Raw genomic sequence first — 17,982 nt, forward strand, 5'->3', positions numbered from 1 at the left:
CGCCCCCAAGGCTGGCTGGCGCCCATTGAAAATAACAGAATTCGTACGTGTTTTTTTTTTTCTTTTGCTGCTTGTATTCACACACGCAAAATGCAAAGTGCAAACTGCAAAATGCAAAGTGCAAAATGCAAAATGCAGCGTGCCACATTTGAAGCGTTGGCAGCGACGCGACGTTGGCGGCAATTAGCCAACGTACACACACACACGCTCACATACGTGTGGCTGGGCGATGCGATCAGCTGTCACAATGTTTGGACAGGGAGCAGTGTGGGGCAGTGGCGGTGCCCCCAGGGTGGCCATGGCAGGCTCCACTTGAATGCAGGCCGCACGCTGCACTTAACGTCTAATTAGGCGCCGCTCAAAAGCCACTCAACGGGCTGCCGCAGAGCACAATGTCAAGCCATGTCCGCGACTTGGCCACACCTTAACCATCAGTCAAAACACACACAAAAAGCGCACAAAGCAGAAGTAAAAAAAACGAAAACAGAAAGAAGAAAAAAAAAACAGAAATGAAATGAAAAAACGGCAGCAGCACATAAATGGGCAACATGCTGAACATGTCGGCGCCACGGCGGCTACCTCAGTAGCCACCGCGAGGCACCACCAACCGTGACAGGGACTGTGGCTGTGGCTGTGATTGCGGCTACCAAACGGAGGCAGCAGCAGCAGCTGTAGCTGTAGCTGTAGCAGACGACAGGCGACTCCTACGTGCAACTGCGACGGCGATGCCATGGCTATGATATCCAAAGAGCTTACATGCGGCTCGTAAAAAACAGCAGACCCAGTCGCCAGACACCAGGCCCGACCAGGCCAGACCAGACCCGGGCCAGACTCAGCCAGACCAGAGCAGGCCAACAGGCAACAGGCAGACAATTTGTCGTCCAACTGTTTGTCCGTCCCCAGCAGCACTTGGCACCACTTGTGATGTCCCAAACCGAAACGTAATCGAGACGAGAGACCAGAGACGAGAGACCAGGGGCCAGCCAGAAGGCAGACTTTTGGCACACGCAGCACGTGAGGAGTTCCCTACTGCCAGTTGCCAGTTGCCAGTTGGCAGCTTGTTGCGGTTTATTTTTATGAGCGAGTGGCCCGGCGAGGGACAGGGCGGACATATAGCTGCAGCTATATGTACGCATGTGTATGTGTGTGCGATCCATGGCACTTAAGCCGGAACAATGAAAGCGCTGCTAAGGCCACGCAACTGCCAACTGGCAACTGGCAACTGGCAACTGGCAACTGGCAGCAACAGCTGTCGACTCTTGGCTGGTTGGCTTTTGGTGTTCTCTGTGTGTTTGGGCCACGTCAAAGCGGCCCTCAGGCGGCCGCGCTGTCTGCTGCCTGCTGCCTGCTGCCAATTGAATTGAAATCTGACCAAGCCAAAAAGCGCGGCAGCGCCAACAACAACAACAACAACATCAACAGAAACAGCAACAGCAGCGAAACAATTTGCCATGGGATCCATTTCAATGTCAAGGCTCTGCGTGAACAAAAGTCAAGTTCAAGGTCTGTGCCCGCGGCTCAGTGGGCCAAGGTCAGACAACAACGGCAAAAAAAAAAGAGGAAAAGGCGAAAAAAGCCGAGCGCGTCATCTAATAATGAGTAGCAGCTGGGAAAAAAAAAGGTCATTGCGCTTCATTATGTCCGGGACGGCATTAACCCTTGCCTGCCACGCGCACGCACTTGACCCTTTTGCCAGTCGGGAGGAGAGGCGGAGCGACGGCGGCAGATGGGCTACGGGATATATAGAAAGGCAAACGATTTGCCGCTGCCGCTCAAATATCCTTGGGCTATTGGCAAAGGCAGAAGCCAAGGCAAAGTCGGCCTCTGACTTTCATTTCCCGAAATTTGTTGCCACACACACACATACACACATATATATCTACATTTTTTGTTGCTTTTTATCCTTTTTGGGCTGGCAAGTGTCGTCAACCTTTTGTCAGAGTCAGCGTCCCTTTTTTTTGTGTTTGTTGCGACTTTCGCCTGCTGCGCTATCAACTGTTGCTGCTGAGTCAAGGACCTGTGCCCGCAGCGCTGTTTGCATGTCCTTTTTATTCGTATTTTGGTATTTTGGTCCTTGTTGTCCGCTTGCAGACAAGTCTGCCAGCTGTCTGAGGGAATCCCAGCGTCTTCTTTTGCGGCTCAAGTGGAAAAACTCTGAAAGGTTTTCCACTCGCCCCGACTCCCCGTCTCCTTGCCAAAATTTGATTGACCTGGCCCAAAGGTTGTTCAAAGTTGAGCCTGCCATTGATGTTGCTCGTTTCGGCTGCCTTATTTTTTTAAGTTGTGCTTCTCTGAATTTAAATCAATTTCCCTGTGTTTGGCATTTAAATTCAATTTAAGGCCAAGAGGTTTGCGTTCGCTACTTTTTTTTCGAGCAATTAATTTTCTTGCAGCAGGAGCAAACAATGAGTTTTACAATTTACAGCACACGCACACACACACATACACAAGCAGAAACATACCGTTATACAAAAGCCAAGCACTTCCGTTTCCTGTGTCTTACACACACACACATACACATGTGCGCACACACACAGCAAGGCAGACAAAATTGCTGCAATAAATTTGAAATTCAATTTAAAATGAACATAAATTGCTTAAACTTTCGAAGCATGTCATTTTTAAAACATTTTTCAACTAACACACACACACACAAGCACTCACACTTACTGCCAGATGAAACACTTCACACACACACACACACACACACATACTCACGCACACACATAGCCATAAAGCGCATTAAGCGCTTTAAGGCACAAAATGCTGCCATAAAAATCGTTTGCTCGTTAATTTCTTGTGTACTTGTTTTTTTATTTACTGCTCACTCTCTCCACCCCCTCGCTCTGTCACTCACACCTTCTCTTTCTCTGTTAGTCTGTCTCTCTCTCTCCCTCTTATACACTATGTCTCTCTCGCTCTGTCTCTGTCTTTCTCACACTCCTTATTTATCTATCTGGCTTGTCTTACGCGTCACAGCTCCACACGGCCCCATTCGTGCCAACAACAACCCCCAATGACAACCCCACGCCACCCAATATACACACACACACACACACACGTAAATAGCTCAGCTGTTGTTGTTGCTCACACATAGCAGCAACTTCAGCTTTGACTATATACATACATACATACATATATGTACACACACACACACTTGATAAATGTGCATGGCACACACACACACGTACGCATACAAGTATGTATGTGTATGCTCCGTTGTCTGTATGGCACATCAGGCGAGGGTCGCTTGAGAACTGCCTGCATTTACATATGCTGCAACGGATAAATCTCGATATCTAAATGCAATTTTTGTATAAACAAATAAAAAAATATAAATATATCAAAGTAAACAAAAATATTATAAAAGTTTTTTGTTGAAATTTTTATACAAGTCTGGAAATTCTTTGAGACTTTAATGCTGTTTAGACGTAACCCAACGCCTTCTGCTTTACTCTTATTCTTTGTGCTTTGTTACACTCTCTTGCTGTTGTAAAATATAAATAAAGTATACTCGCTATGAAACAGAGTAACATTAAGCATAATAATATACTCTTATTCATATTCAATTTCATTATTTTCTCATTTCAAATTTACTAAATGATATCATATTTTCATATTTTTTACATATATGTATGTGTTTATGTGTTAAGATATTTATAGCTAATCAATAATTTATCAAAATAATCATCACATTGATTTGGATGTATCTCTTCGTATTGGCAATACTTCAGAAACTTCCCACCCTTAGCTGAGTCGCTGGGACAAAAAGTAAGCAAGAAAAAGCGATGACGGCGACGTCGACGCCGACGCCGACGCTGACGACGATGGCAGCAGAAAAGCTTTTCAATTGCCAGCTCACACTGCCGCATACGAAATGCGCGTCTATAATGCCTTATATAAACATGCACACATACACACACACACACACACACTCATATTATACATGAATATATATATATACAGCCCAAGTGTGCGTGTGTGCCGTCCGTGTGCGGCTGTGTGTCGCTTTTGGTGGGCGGCTCTGGAGTCGCTTTAATTTTGGCATTAAGTGCGCTCAGGGGGTTGTTTCCGTTTGCGTTCAGCTATTTTTATTACGTTTTCTTTTTTTGTTTCTTGTTTTGATCAATTTTGCAGCAGAGCCAAATTCGTCAGGGCTTTAATTCGGCCGACTTTAAGCCGAGGCGCAATTTGGCATAGCATACTTTTCTGCTGAGGATTAGTTTGTTGCCGACTCTCACGCATTTTGCCAATTGGCAATTGGACTCATTGCGAGGCTCGACAATCAACATCGAGCCACCCCGCAGCACCCTCTCCCTCTCGCTACCCCCGCTCTCCCTGGAGAGCTGTTCTAAGCCATTGTCCGTGTGCGCAGCTACAAACATAACTAACTTAGACACACACAAAGACACATATATGTGTATGCCATCGTGTGTGTGTGTGTGTGCGTGTGTACATTGTCTGTGATTAGTTCAACCCTTAAAACATGAAACGGCGCCATTGCACTGGCATTGCTCATACGACGCGTTGTCTGTTGTTCGCTGTATTTTGTCTGCTGTCTGCTGTCTGTTGTTTTCTTTGGCAGTCAACTTTTTGCACACAGATAGACAGACACACACACATGCACAGAGCATGCTCTGCAACTAATTTTCTTTGTTTTTCAATATTTTCTGCGCCTTCGTCGCATTCCTTGTCCTCTGCCTCTGTCTCTGTCTCTGCCTCTGCCTCTGTGTCTGTCTCGCAGGCCAAAAGATGTTTTTGCTGCTGCTGATTCTGCTGCTTAATGCAACGTCACAACAACATCGTCTGGTCGCCAATTTCGCTGCCGGCATCGCCCCAGCCCCCAACCGTCTGCTGCAGCTCTTAGATTCAAGCACCAGTCCCCTGCCACGCCCCCATGCCAAAATGCCAAAACGGTCATAGACATGCCACGAACTTTGTCACATTGCAGATGCACGAGCTTGTTGTTGTCTATATCTCCTCGCCATATATATGTATGTATATTTATGTATATATGTATGTGCATGTATGGATGTCTGTCTGGAATGGATATTCGCTGTTGCTGTCGCTATTAGCAGCCGTCTCACTCTCGCCTCGTCTGTCCCTGCTTTGCCATCCTGTGGGCTGCCGCTGTCGCTGTCGTTGCCTAATGCCCATTTGATGGCACTCACTAATTGCTTGATTGCCAATACGAATTCCCACGCCCACAATTGAGGCGGCAGCGGCTGCACTTGAAATGAACATTCGGCGTTTTGAGGCGTTGCGATAAGCACGAAAGGAATCAAACATAAATTATAATTAATAAACCAGGCGCAGTGCTCTTCGCCCTCGCCCCCTCACACGCAGAACAAAGGGGCGAAAGACAACAGAAAAGCGAAAACGGCAATGAAAAAAGTGTGCAAACAAAGCAACAAGAATATATGCACAATATTTGCGCTGCATTAAATTTCATGCCGCTGCCAGTTCCTCTGCTTCCAAGCAAAACAAAAGCGACAAAAAAATGTGAGAAGAAGAAGCAGCAGCAGCAGAGTCAGAGGCAGAGGCAGTGGCAGCGGCAGAGGCAGAGGCAGCAACGACAGCAGCAGCGAGCACATAAATTACAGCAAGCAAAAACAAAAGCAAAACGAGGCGAGAAGGGAACGATACGATACGAAACGAAACGAAACGAAACGAAACGAAACAAAAAACGACAACATGGAAAAATGAAAATGATAAATTGCAAACTGCACATAATTATGCAATTAAAGTTCGACGTTGTGTGTTGTGTGCTTCGTTCTTGTTGTTGTTGCTGTTGCTGTTGTTGCTTTTCTTGTTTGCTGTTGTTATTATTATTATTGCAGTTATTATTATTGCCTGGGCTGTGCTGGGCTGGGCCCACAAAACTAACTTTGCCAGCAAATAACAGCTGCAGCCAACAACAAAACTTCGTAAGAAGCAAAGACAGCAAAAAGTGCAACAGTCACTTTGTTGTTGTTGTTGTTGTTGTTGTTGCTGCTGCTTGCCTGATTGTTTTATGGCAGGCAACGTAAACAACAACAGTAAGAGCAACAACAGCAACATAAGCAAGCAATCAAGCAACATCATAAGAAAGCAAAACTTGCCAAGAAATCTATTTGCCTCGTCCAAGTGAGATGTGAGACAAAGACAGCCTTATTAACAACATACCAATGCGATGTGAGACAAAGACAGACATATAGGCAGCATAGTCACACAAGAATCAAACGATTAAATCAGGACAATTAAGGTAGAGCAGAGCTAATGCTCAGATCGTTATCGTGATCGAAACTAAAAAGTGCTTAAGCGGGGCGTAGAAATTCAAAAAGCTGATCTTAAAGTCTTAATTGAAAATCTATCTAATTAGCTTTCTCGATGAATATATTAGTTAAATACGACAACTATACTTATGAATAACCGTACACATAAAGAGATCTGTACATTTATACATGTGCTAAAAACAGTATATACTCGATCAGCAACAACAATGTCAATCAGTTGAGCTCTGAAAGGCTTCAAAATGGAATTAGCATGATCGATATCTTTCAATTTCGATAAATATCGAATACGACCCAATGCCTTTTTAAAAAAATGTTGGAAATTAAAATAGATATATGGAAAACTATTCTGAAATAATTTTAATAGTGATACTACAAATGGATCACATCGTAGACCTAATGAAAAAAGATTGAAAGGCTTTAAGTACACAATCTACCAATGCAACAATTCAACAAGCTGAGGCTACTCCATTTTGTGATGGCCATCTCGAAAGCTACGCTAACTTTATCAAAGCCCTAATTCATTTTTAATTTGAGATATCGATAACTTGAAAATAGGCGATACACAGTACATTTTCTTTAGAGTTCTTAAATGTCAAAGAGTTAGTAAGTGGTACAATTTTTTCGTTTATTAATGATCAATATATATTGGGATGTTATCGAGATTTCAGCAACGTCTTAGCATTCGTGAATTATAATATCTGGACATCCTAGAGTTATCCTCTTTTTTATGTCCTTCTCTTATATTTCATTTCAATAATCTTTACCTTGTCTTGTCCTATCTCTAAGGAAGTTATTATAATATCATCATAAGGGATAAACACATTTGTTTTATGTGATACTCTAAGGGCTATCGTCCTAGTAATGGGAAAGGGTGTGCTAATTGCATCTTTATGCGGACAGACAATGTATTCAATGCGATGCGGTGCGATGCGATTCGCTGCGATGCCCCAGAGTCGAGGCTTGCGTGCTGCTAAAGCGTGCCACGCCCATTGCTTGTTGCAAACGCGCCAGCCCTACAATTTGCTTGGCCAATTTGGGCGTCGGGCAGCTGTCGCATAATTGCCGGCGCCCTCGCAGCCGAGCAGCAGCCGCTGCTCAATTATGAAATATCAGTTTTGAATGCGTTTTCTTTTGTTTTTGTTTGTGTATTTTTGTTCGAGCGAAAAAGGGATTTTCATTTAATGAATTTACATTTGCTTAAAACTCTTTGCATATTTATTTCCTTACTCATTTTTTTTGCCACGACTTCTGCTTTATTTTATAAATTATTAATTTTAATTTTCTGCATGCATACTCCAGTGCACAGCCAGTGAATACACCAACACCCATACATACACACACATCTTATATATACATGTATATATGTTATATATATATATATATATATATATATATATATATATATATATATATATATATATTTATGCATGTCTATAGCAACGCAATTTGTGGGCACGCCCTGCTGCAACAGTTCGCTCTGGCACGCCCCAATCCTCGTGCTCGTGCACATCCTCAGCCACGTCTCCACTCCTCCCATCATCATCATCATGATCATCATCGTCATCGTGATTATCGTCGTTGCTGTTCTTTTGTGTCTGGCAATTAATTTTAAATTGGGCGTGCATACGAAAAATATTCGTAGTTTTCTTCCTTTACATTTTACGCGACGGTAATGTGCACATTGTTCATGTATTGGTTGCCGCCCACTAGTGTGTGTGTGTGTGTGTGTGTGTGTGCATACATGCGTGTGTTTCTGTTGATTTTGTCGTGCACTCTGGAGGCAAACGCAAAACCAGAAACCTGTATTAAATGAATTTTGAGCGTTTTTAATTTTTAATGCTGCTGTTGCTATTGTTGTTGCTGTTGTTGTTGTTGTCATTATAGTAGTATATGCTGTTTGCTGTTGTCGTTGTCGTTATTTGCTTGCCTGCATTTTCCTCACATTTGCATTGCACTCTTTCCCACAGGCCATTGACTGAGACTTTGTAAGCTCAGTAATACATATATGAAAAGATGCAGAAATATATAAATACATATGCATGCATAAACAAAATATATAATACATGTATGTATATATGCATGCATATCTATTGTACCATACCCATATATTATTTATTTTGTTATATACAAATCTAAATTCTAAATATACTATATTTAATTATAGTCTCTTTAATGTGATTTATCAACTACGAAGTCAAAACTCAAGCACATTGCTATTTTTGTGAACACAGCTGTACATAGATACACATACATACTTCTGTTGTACCATACCATACCATATAATTCAATTATATAAATTAGGCTAGACTGAGGCATCTTCCGGTAATTTCTCAGGCCATATATATTACATAGCCATGTTTTCTACAATATTCAGCAAGAAAGTTCACCAACATAAATAAAAAGTTCTTCCATTCTCTAAATTTAATTAATCTATATTTTAAATGTTATTAAAATCGATATTTAATTTCGATATCCACCTTCACTTATAATAAGTTAGGGGAATACCCCCCTATTAGCCATTTATTTTCTATATCATCTTCATCTACAGTAACATCTCCCTCATAGTAAGAGCAAAACCCATACAATTTCTACGTGTTTCTAAATGTTTAAGATCATTCCCTTCTACCTCTTGCAGGGCCAAGAAGGATATTAGGGCTTTAACTTAACTACTATCGATAAGTTTCTTCTTCTCTAGAGTTTCTGTCTCATAATACTTAAACTAAACTCACACGAGCTTAACAAACATTTGTAATGAACGTCTTCATCTTTCATTGAGGTTTCCTCAAGCTCCCTTTTTCTTTTGGACTAACTTGTGTCGGGCAGTTATAGTTTCTTTACGTTTACTAGCATATAATCGATCGATAAATTGTCTTAAGGAAGACCATATTTTGGGTCCGTTAGGAAAGTCATTTGCATTTCAACCATAGATTATGCTGATTGTGCGCTCGAGAAATTTAATGTGCAATCGAATGCTATTCCCAAAAATCCTAACTGCTCGCAACTGTCATTTGACAAGGCAGCCAACCTCAACCTCAGCATGGGGCGAGCGCAGCCCCAACTTCAGGTCCTCCACGTCTCAATCAACTTGTTAAAGAAAATGGCAGCTTAGTCAGTTTGGTTATTACGTGAAATGCTTGGAAATAACTTTCAATAGTTGCCAAGCTCAATTTAATTGGATCCATTATGCATACAGCGCACACCTACATATCATTGTGCATATGTCTGTGTATGAGCCAGCTCTCTGGCCTCTCCACATGCTCGCTGAGTGAATATTTGCCTAGAGCCCTCATTGATAATGCAGTGGGCCGTGCCCCTCGATAAACAAGCGCGCCAGGTCACCTGGCAACTAAGCAGCTACCCCAGCCAGCCAACACAATACCCATTAGTGTGACCCCAAGTCGAGCCCCGGCCACCGAGAAGAGCTCCGAGCAACCCTTTGGCTGGCGCAAATAAAATTCAAAATACAAAAAAAAAAGAACTTTCAAAAACCGCCCTACTACAACTCACTCTAAACACATTTCATTTGCTTAAAATTCCAATTCGCTTGAAAATTTGAATATTTTGCATATTTTGTGTGTGCGAGAGTGTTTGCCTCTCCTACTTTCTCTCTCTCTCGCTATCTCTCTCTATGAGTACGCGCTTAAAATGCCTGCAACATTTTTTGGATTTCAACATTCTTCTTCTTCATCTCCGTTTTATTTTCTTGATTATTTTGAGCTGAGCTAAAAAACATTAAAGAAAATTGTTTGCAAAAAGCAGAAGAAAACACAAATAGCAAAAACTGGAAACTCTTTGCGCCAGAAATTCCAGCAGCTAATAATAAAAAATAATAACAATAAAAAATGCAGATATTTTGTTTTTAAACGAGCGGCCATAAAAATTGTTGCTTATGCTTTTTGGGGGCCGACTTCGAGGCAGGTTTATAAATAATTCATACGAACGCGCGCGTATAAGAAATTAAAACACACAGCACAAGAAGAGGAAGAAGAAGAAGAAGAAGGAAGCAGCGAAAAAAATAAAACAGGGTATACAAGAAGTAAAAATGAAGGAAATACAACGAAAGAAACCGTCGAGGCGGCATATTGATTTTCTTACGTGCCACAGCTGAGGTGCACAAACCACGCGACCAAGCCGAACCCCGCCCCCGTCCCTACTCGCTCTCCCCCCTCCCCCCACCATTCTGTAACTGGCGCATTTCGATTGCTTTAAAGGCAAACGAAGCGGGCAAAAAATGTAAAAATAAAGGCAATTTTTATAGTAATTTGCATGAATAAACTATAAAATAAACATATAAATATAAATAATGTGTTGCCACAGATACGAGGCAGCAGCAACAACAACAATGCCAGCAACAACAGTAACAACAACAATGAGTAGAAAAATAACAACAATCGACAAAGTTTGCAGCAAAGCAAACAAAAGCAAAGCAATAAGAAGAGGAAGCAGCAGGCGAAATAATCGAAGCAGCCATGAGTAAAACCAACAACAACAACAACAACAACAACAACACACAAACAGCAACAAAATGGCAGCCGTGAAAGGAGAAAGAAAACAAAAATAAATAATGGAAATTTGTTTCTCTTGCCCTGCTGCCCTCTTCCACTCTCACTCTCTCTCTCTCTCTCGCTCTCTCTCCCTCTCTCTTTGGCTGTCTTATTCGCTCTCTCAAGTAAAATAACAAGAAATTGCTAGAAATACAAAAGCGAAAATAAAATAAATTGCATCATAAAACGTGGCTGAGCAGCAGCGCGTGCGACAGAGACAGAGCAACTAATGCTATTGCTGCCAACAACAAGCAGCAGCATAGGAAGAAGAATTGCTAAGGAAAAAAACTGTTAAATTAGAATTTTATGCAAATTAGGCATATTTCAAGAAGAAGAAGAAGAATCAACTGGAGTTAGGCCAAAGCTGCCAAGTGGTTTGCATATATACATATATATATCTTTTTTTTTGTGGTAGACCAGTGTTGCCACCTCGCTCAATATGTGTTAATTAACAAATTTCCAACTGCACGCGATTTGCAATGCAATTTGCGCAAAATTAATGCATTTAGATTTTATAACTGGCCGGCAGACGTGGCTGGCGACAACGGCAAAGTTAACAACAATAAGCAAACTGGCATGTGGCATGCGGCATGCGGCATGCCGAGTGTGGCATGTGTGTACTTTTGCTGGCCAAACATCAAATTAGTCGCTGCCAAATGCCAAACACAAGAAGTGCTGCAAATATTTATGTCACCCACTGTTGACTGCCGGCCATGGCCAACACAGAGCTCCATTGTGTGGGTGTGTGTGTGTGTGTGCGGGTATGCTTGTTGACTTATTATACAAGTTTGCTTATTAGCTTGTTCCCTGTTTCATGTCAAATAAAAGTAACTGAAAACTGAAGGAGAAATGTTGCCCTGGGCGACTGCAAAATACTTCTTGAAATGCTAGAATAAACTAAAAACTAATTAGAGGCAAACAGAACCGACTTGAGAATAACCTAACCTCAATTACTCAATTACTATTGCAACCCTTTGGCACGGATTTGATTGAAATGCAGTTTGTGAATTCCCATGTAGATCTAGATCAAAAATGCAAAAATAAAAAAAATATATAAACTATTGAAACTATTAGTTTATTCCATTAATAACGCCTATTGACGTTTCTATTCTTAAATATTAGATTATATATTCCTATACAATATCAGCTTCTCAAATAGTAACTCAAAAATAAATAAGAGTCTAAACGGAAGCTGAGTGTGCATAATTAGAGGAGCCACTGTATGAATAGGGTCCAGGAATGCTTGAAATAACGTCAAGTAACTAGAACGAACTGCCGATCGAATCATCAACTTGCCAGCAAAACATACTTTGAAAACAACACACACACACATGGGGGATACCAAATGTGTGTTTATATTGGTGTATATGTATATATTTCAATGTAGTTTGCTCAATGGGCAATGGGCGTGGGCGTGGTCGTGAGGGGGCACGGGGCACGGGGCATGGGGCATGGGCGTTGCCACAGATCTCGCAGCCAGCAGCATTAAAACTTTGATAATTACATAACTTTTGCCATATATGCAAGTGCATAAATATATGTAGAAGTGTGCGTGTGTCTGTGTGCATGCGAATTCAAATGTTTGCTACACATTTTTTGGCAAAAGGGGGCAAGAGGGGGCATGGCTGCCGGCAGAGCCATAATAAATAAACGTAAATTTTGCATGTGGCGAGTTAATGCAAACAGACACACACACACACAGACACACACACACACAGTGGACGTTGGGCGGTGGGTGTGGCAGCAAAATGTAAAATTAATGCATAAAGTTTACAGCTGCAGCAGCAACAAAATCAACAACAAGAACACAAAAAAAAGAAAAAAAGAAAATACCAACTGCATTCAGAAAGGGAGAGAGGGAGAAAGAGTGGGAGAGAGGAGGGGAAAGAAATGAGAATACGAGTAAATAATGCTCGTTGATAAAAACGTGGCATAGTTGCTGCAATTGCTGCAATTGTTGCTGCTCTGAACTCGGGGCCAAAACAAATTTTTGGTGTAATTATTGCTGCGGCCCAACTGCCGAAATGCCAGGGCGGAAGTGCTGAAAATATGATGGGCATGGCAGCAGGGGACCGGAAGCGGATGATGTCAAATGAGATTATGCAAATGCAAATGCTGCAACTGCAGAGCAGCTCCTTGCAACCGAGCCGAAGATTTTTATTAATTATTTATGTATGTGTTTGTCCGTTAGCCTGGCCATAGTCGAAGTATTTGAATATCTTAATAAAGAGTCCGTTCTTATACGCAGTGAGCTGCATTAAAGCGTACATGCAACATGCATGCAGCATCTGGCTGCTCAGTTTTCGCTTTTAATTTGAAAGTTCAGTGAGCAGTGCCACATTATGTGGCAACTGCGGCTGGGCGGGCTGTTAACCACACAAAGGCCAAGTCTTTGCGATCGGGCTGCTCAGGACCAAACAACAACAGCAATAACAAAGTACACAAGCTGCTTTTAATGTGCCATTAAAATGGGACAACGTGTCTGTATGTGTGTGTGCGTGTGTGTGTGTCTGTGTGTCTGTATGTAGGTGTGGCTGTTTGGTCAGCGTCTGCCTTGCAAGCAAACTAAAGCCATAAAAGCACAAACAGAAACAACAGCAAAATATATTGCAAAACAAAATGGCCACTTTCGCAGCAGCAGCAGCAACAACAACAAGAACAACAACAACAACCCGCCATTTTATATTATTATTTTCGCCAGCTTCCTTTTACACAGACACAAACTTACACACACACACACACACACACACTCTGTGGGGGCTTGTTGGCAACATTTTTAATATTGCCGCCCATTTCGTTTGTTTGTTTTTTGTTTTTTTTTTTTCCTTTTTATTATTATTATTTTCTTTTTTTTCGTTTTTCATTTATATTTTCGCTAGCTTTTCATTTAATATTATTTCGTGCGCTTCAATATGGGCGGCACATAATTCAATGGCACTGCCATTTCGTTGCAACGTACTTGTGGCATCCACATTGATCAATTGGCCCGCAGTTCAAATGTCGCATACGAAAATGCTAAGAGATATAAACAGACTCGATGATAATTGCGCTCGCCTGCCACACAACTCAGCTACAGCGAACGTTGTGCCACACCCACGCCCACACACCCACACACGCAGAGAGAGCCATGCCCACGCCCAGCTGAAACTCACACACACACACACACACACACTTGCATAGCGCTTCCTTTGGCCACACTATATCCTGTGCTTTTGTAACGATCCATGCACTATTTCATCAAGTTTGTAGCATAGTGTAGAGAGAGAGAGGGCGAGAGTCAGAGAAAGAGGAAAAGAGAAGAAGCTCAAGAGAGAGAGAGAGAGAAGCAAAAAAGAGATAGAGGAGGGAGAGAGAATGATGAATAAAGACAAAGTAAGACATATAGCTCAATAATTATCTAGATATAATAATATTTAACAACTTTGTAGATCTTCTCTATATCTCTCATTCTCTTCCATCTCTCATTCTTTGTCATTCTTCATAATTCGTGTCTATTTAACATAACCTGGAACTAAATAATCAATCTTATTGTCATTCGAGGGATCCATCAGACAACTCTATATCTTTTGACAGATACATCAGATCACTTAATGAAATACCGCGTTGAAAGCGTCAATCTAAGTAGATTTTAATATGAAACAGTGCACACTATGCAAGTACTCGCAAATCGTTGAGTTTTACATTGAACAAAACAAGTCTATTATAAAAACTCAATAGAACAGGCTCTATATATAGGCTATTATAGGCTGTATATTGGCTATTACTAATACATTCTGACTCTTCTTAATAATGCTGACTAACAATTCCCACATAAGGTCTCCTAGAAACTGCCAGACCTGACCTAATTTTACCATTGATAGACATAAGTGTATTTGGTAATAGGCCTAGGGTACTCTACTATATATTTCCACCCAATTTTCACTTTTAGTGGAATAGTACATCATTTCATTCGATGAATCATTCTCATTGTTATTAAATTTATAGAGCATAAATAGTTCGCATACTAAAGTAATTTTTCTCCACTTTTTCATGATTATATATATTTTTTGTTTTATTTGCATCGTCTTCTTCTTGTTGTTCGCTTTTGGTGCTCCTTGCAATTTTCATATCATTTAATTAAAATCGCAAATTTCGTACACGTTTTCATTTTCATTTTCGTTTTCGTTCTGGGCGCATTGCTTGAGTTTTATTTTGGTTTTTATTTTTATTAGTTTTATGGCCGGTAAAAAAGACGCTGCAAAAGTGCAAAAGCCAGAAAATTAAAAATACTTCGAAGCCGAAACACAAAATGTGTAAAAATGAAGAGAGCGAGAAAGAGAGAGAGAGAAGCGAGAGAAGAAGAATTGAATTGAATTGAATTGAAATGGAGATGCATGCAAGACTTGAGTTCAGTCGGCTATCATATCGTGGGAGAGCGAGAGGGCGGGGGAGGTGGATGGGTCCAGTGGGGCCAGCCGTCGAGGGCCGCTGCAAACGAAGCGGGGGGCGTGACGCCATTAAATTGCGGTTCAGCAGGCACCCTGCAGTTTTTCGAAAACCCCTTTTTATAGGCGCAGACTTTGATTTATTTTTGGCTGAGCAGGAGGAGGAAGAGGTGTAGGTGAAGGAGGAGCAGGAGCAGTGGAAGGAGAGGAGATTAGAAATGTTCTGTTTCTTGTGCGTTTAATTTGAAATTGAATTGAGTTTTCGAAACTAAATAAATATGCATGACATTTAGCAAATGATGTAGCTAAAACAAGACAAACAGAGAATCCAAAAACAAGAAGAAGAAGAAAATTGTGTGTGTTTATTTTTTTTTTTTTTTAATTTCATTTTACTTTTAAATTATGTGCTGCTCCCGCTGCTGCTGCTGCTTCTTCTTTGTATATACACACACATATATATATATATAAATATATATATGGTTTGGCGAGTTTGTGTGTGTGTGTGTCTTTATGTGTGTGTGAGTGAGTGAGATGCAAAAAGCAAACTAATCAAAAAATTCAATTTCCTTGGAAAATTTAATTTTGCTCAGGGAAAATTCAATTTGCCTGCTTTTTCGGTGTGCTTACTCTCTCTCACACTCTCTCGCACTCTCTCGCTCTTTCTCCCTCCTTTTACGCGCGCCAGGCCGAGGCCGAGGCCGAGGCACTGCGAGTCTTTTACGTAATACACTTTTGCCCTCAGCATTTGGCTTTTTGTGTAGATTTTTGCGCCAGCGCTGCAAAAGATAAACATTTTTAATGTTATTAGCAACAATTTGCTGTTGTTTCTTCTTCTACACAATGTTGCTGTCTCTTTCTCTTTTCCTCGTTGTCTGTCTCTGTCTCTGTCTCTGTGTGCCCTACATGCATTTAATAACTTATTACCTCGACACAAATTGCTCTTTGTCTCTGTGTATGTGTGTGTGTGTGTGTGTGTGTTGGCCATTTAGCGTTTGTTTGTGCCGTTGTAATTTGCCCGCAAAGTATGCAGCACATTTTGCATATAATTTAATTAATATTTATGCATCTCTTAATGGCCCCTGAGAGTGCTGAGCGCAGGCGAGCAGCGTTTAACTTTTGCGATTCATTCGCCGCTCTGCCAAAAGGTCACGGCCAAAAGTGCGCGCAGCACCACCAACAACAAATACAACCACAACAAAGCAACAACAACAATAACGAGTTAGCTAGACCTGCAGCTGCATTTTGCGCTGCCTTTTACAGCCGCGATTCGCCTTGACTCTGGTCCGACTTGGCCTGGCCATGCTATGCTGGCCATAAGAAATATAAAGAGCAACAACAGCAACAACAACAACAGCCCGAAAAACTGGTTTTTCTGCGACTCTGTCTCTGTCTCTGTCTCTGGCTCTGGCTCTGGCTCTGGGCGCGATTTAAACATATTTTTAGCCACACACAATTGCATGCATATTAAAAGCAACAACAACAACAGCAACAACAAGAACAATAACAAGAATGAAGAAAATAGAAAAAGAGACGCAGATAAAAATGAAAAAAATTAAAGAAAAAATATATATAGCGAACCGAATAGTGGCAAAAGGGTTGTGGCTCATGAAATATTCTGACCCCGGGAGCAGTCGTTCGCCTGCTCCTTGCTGCAGTTGCAGGCGGCCGAGCATAGGATCTCGGCTCTAGCTTTGGTTTCGCCTTTGGCTTGGGCGATTTAAGCGTTTGATTCGCCGTTCCAGACATGCTTCATTACCTCTCAGCTTCTCGCATTCCAATCAGGCCAAATGACACTGGGCGCAAGGCATGCCAGCCCAGAGGAAGTCCCCAGGAGAGTGATTCCCTTTAGTTGACATTGAGAGAGGAGTTCATATCAGGGTTTTACTTACTAAATACATCTATCAGCTGCTACCCTCCGTAAGGATGCCTTATAAATATTCAACACGGAGCAGTTTAATATGAATGCTCATTTTCTCAGTTCATTCCATATACTCTCTCTGAATAACTGAACCAGTTCAATATTGAACACGCAACTTTTTAATAACTGAACTAGTCAACAGCTAAGCAAGTGAGCTAGTCCAAGAATGAACTTATTATTAGGAATAGTGAACAGCTGAGCTGAGAGAGCTGAGAGAATTGATCTAATTCGGTTGTAAGTAGCTGAACTAGCGAGCAGCTGAACTAGTGAATGTCTGAACTAACAAGTATCTGAGCTAGTAAACAGATGGACTAGTTATCAATTACGCTAGTGAGCTAGTCAAAAAAAGAACTAATGAAATGCTGAACTAGTCATCTGGTTAATGCTTGAACTGATACTGAACTAGTGCATAACTGAGCTCGTAAGAAATTGAACTGGCTAACCAGTTAAAAAATGAACTAGTAGAGAACTGTGAACAGCAGAAGTAGTGCATATCTAATCTGGTGAATAACTAAACTAGCGAACATATGAACTAGTGAATATCCTGGTTAATTGATCTGGTTTACTAGTCATTAAATGAACTGATAGTGATAAGCAAAACTATTATGCTGGTTAACTAGACTAGTAGAGAATTGATCTAGTCAAGTTGTAAATAAGTGAACTTGGGATTAACTGAATACGCGAACTAATGGTCTCATTACACTTGTCAACTGTAGCTTACCTTTCAAATTCCAATACTTATATACAACAAATCTATATGTACAACATGTATACATATATATATATATATATGTATATTTGCTGATCAAGTGCTCTGACTG

The 17,982-nt window shown here is 41.2% G+C and overlaps 1 protein-coding gene across 1 annotated transcript in view; it reads left to right on the forward strand.

Annotated features, from left to right (window-relative positions):
- The window catches only part of LOC6583512 (DNA N6-methyl adenine demethylase), a 111,255-nt gene that overhangs the window by 28,353 nt on the left and 64,920 nt on the right, over nt 1-17,982 (forward strand). The gene's annotated exons all lie outside the window — the stretch shown is intronic.

This window comes from Drosophila mojavensis, unplaced genomic scaffold, assembly GCF_018153725.1.
Source record: "Drosophila mojavensis isolate 15081-1352.22 unplaced genomic scaffold, ASM1815372v1 contig_74, whole genome shotgun sequence".
In the NCBI taxonomy this organism is placed as follows: Eukaryota; Metazoa; Arthropoda; class Insecta; order Diptera; family Drosophilidae; genus Drosophila; species Drosophila mojavensis.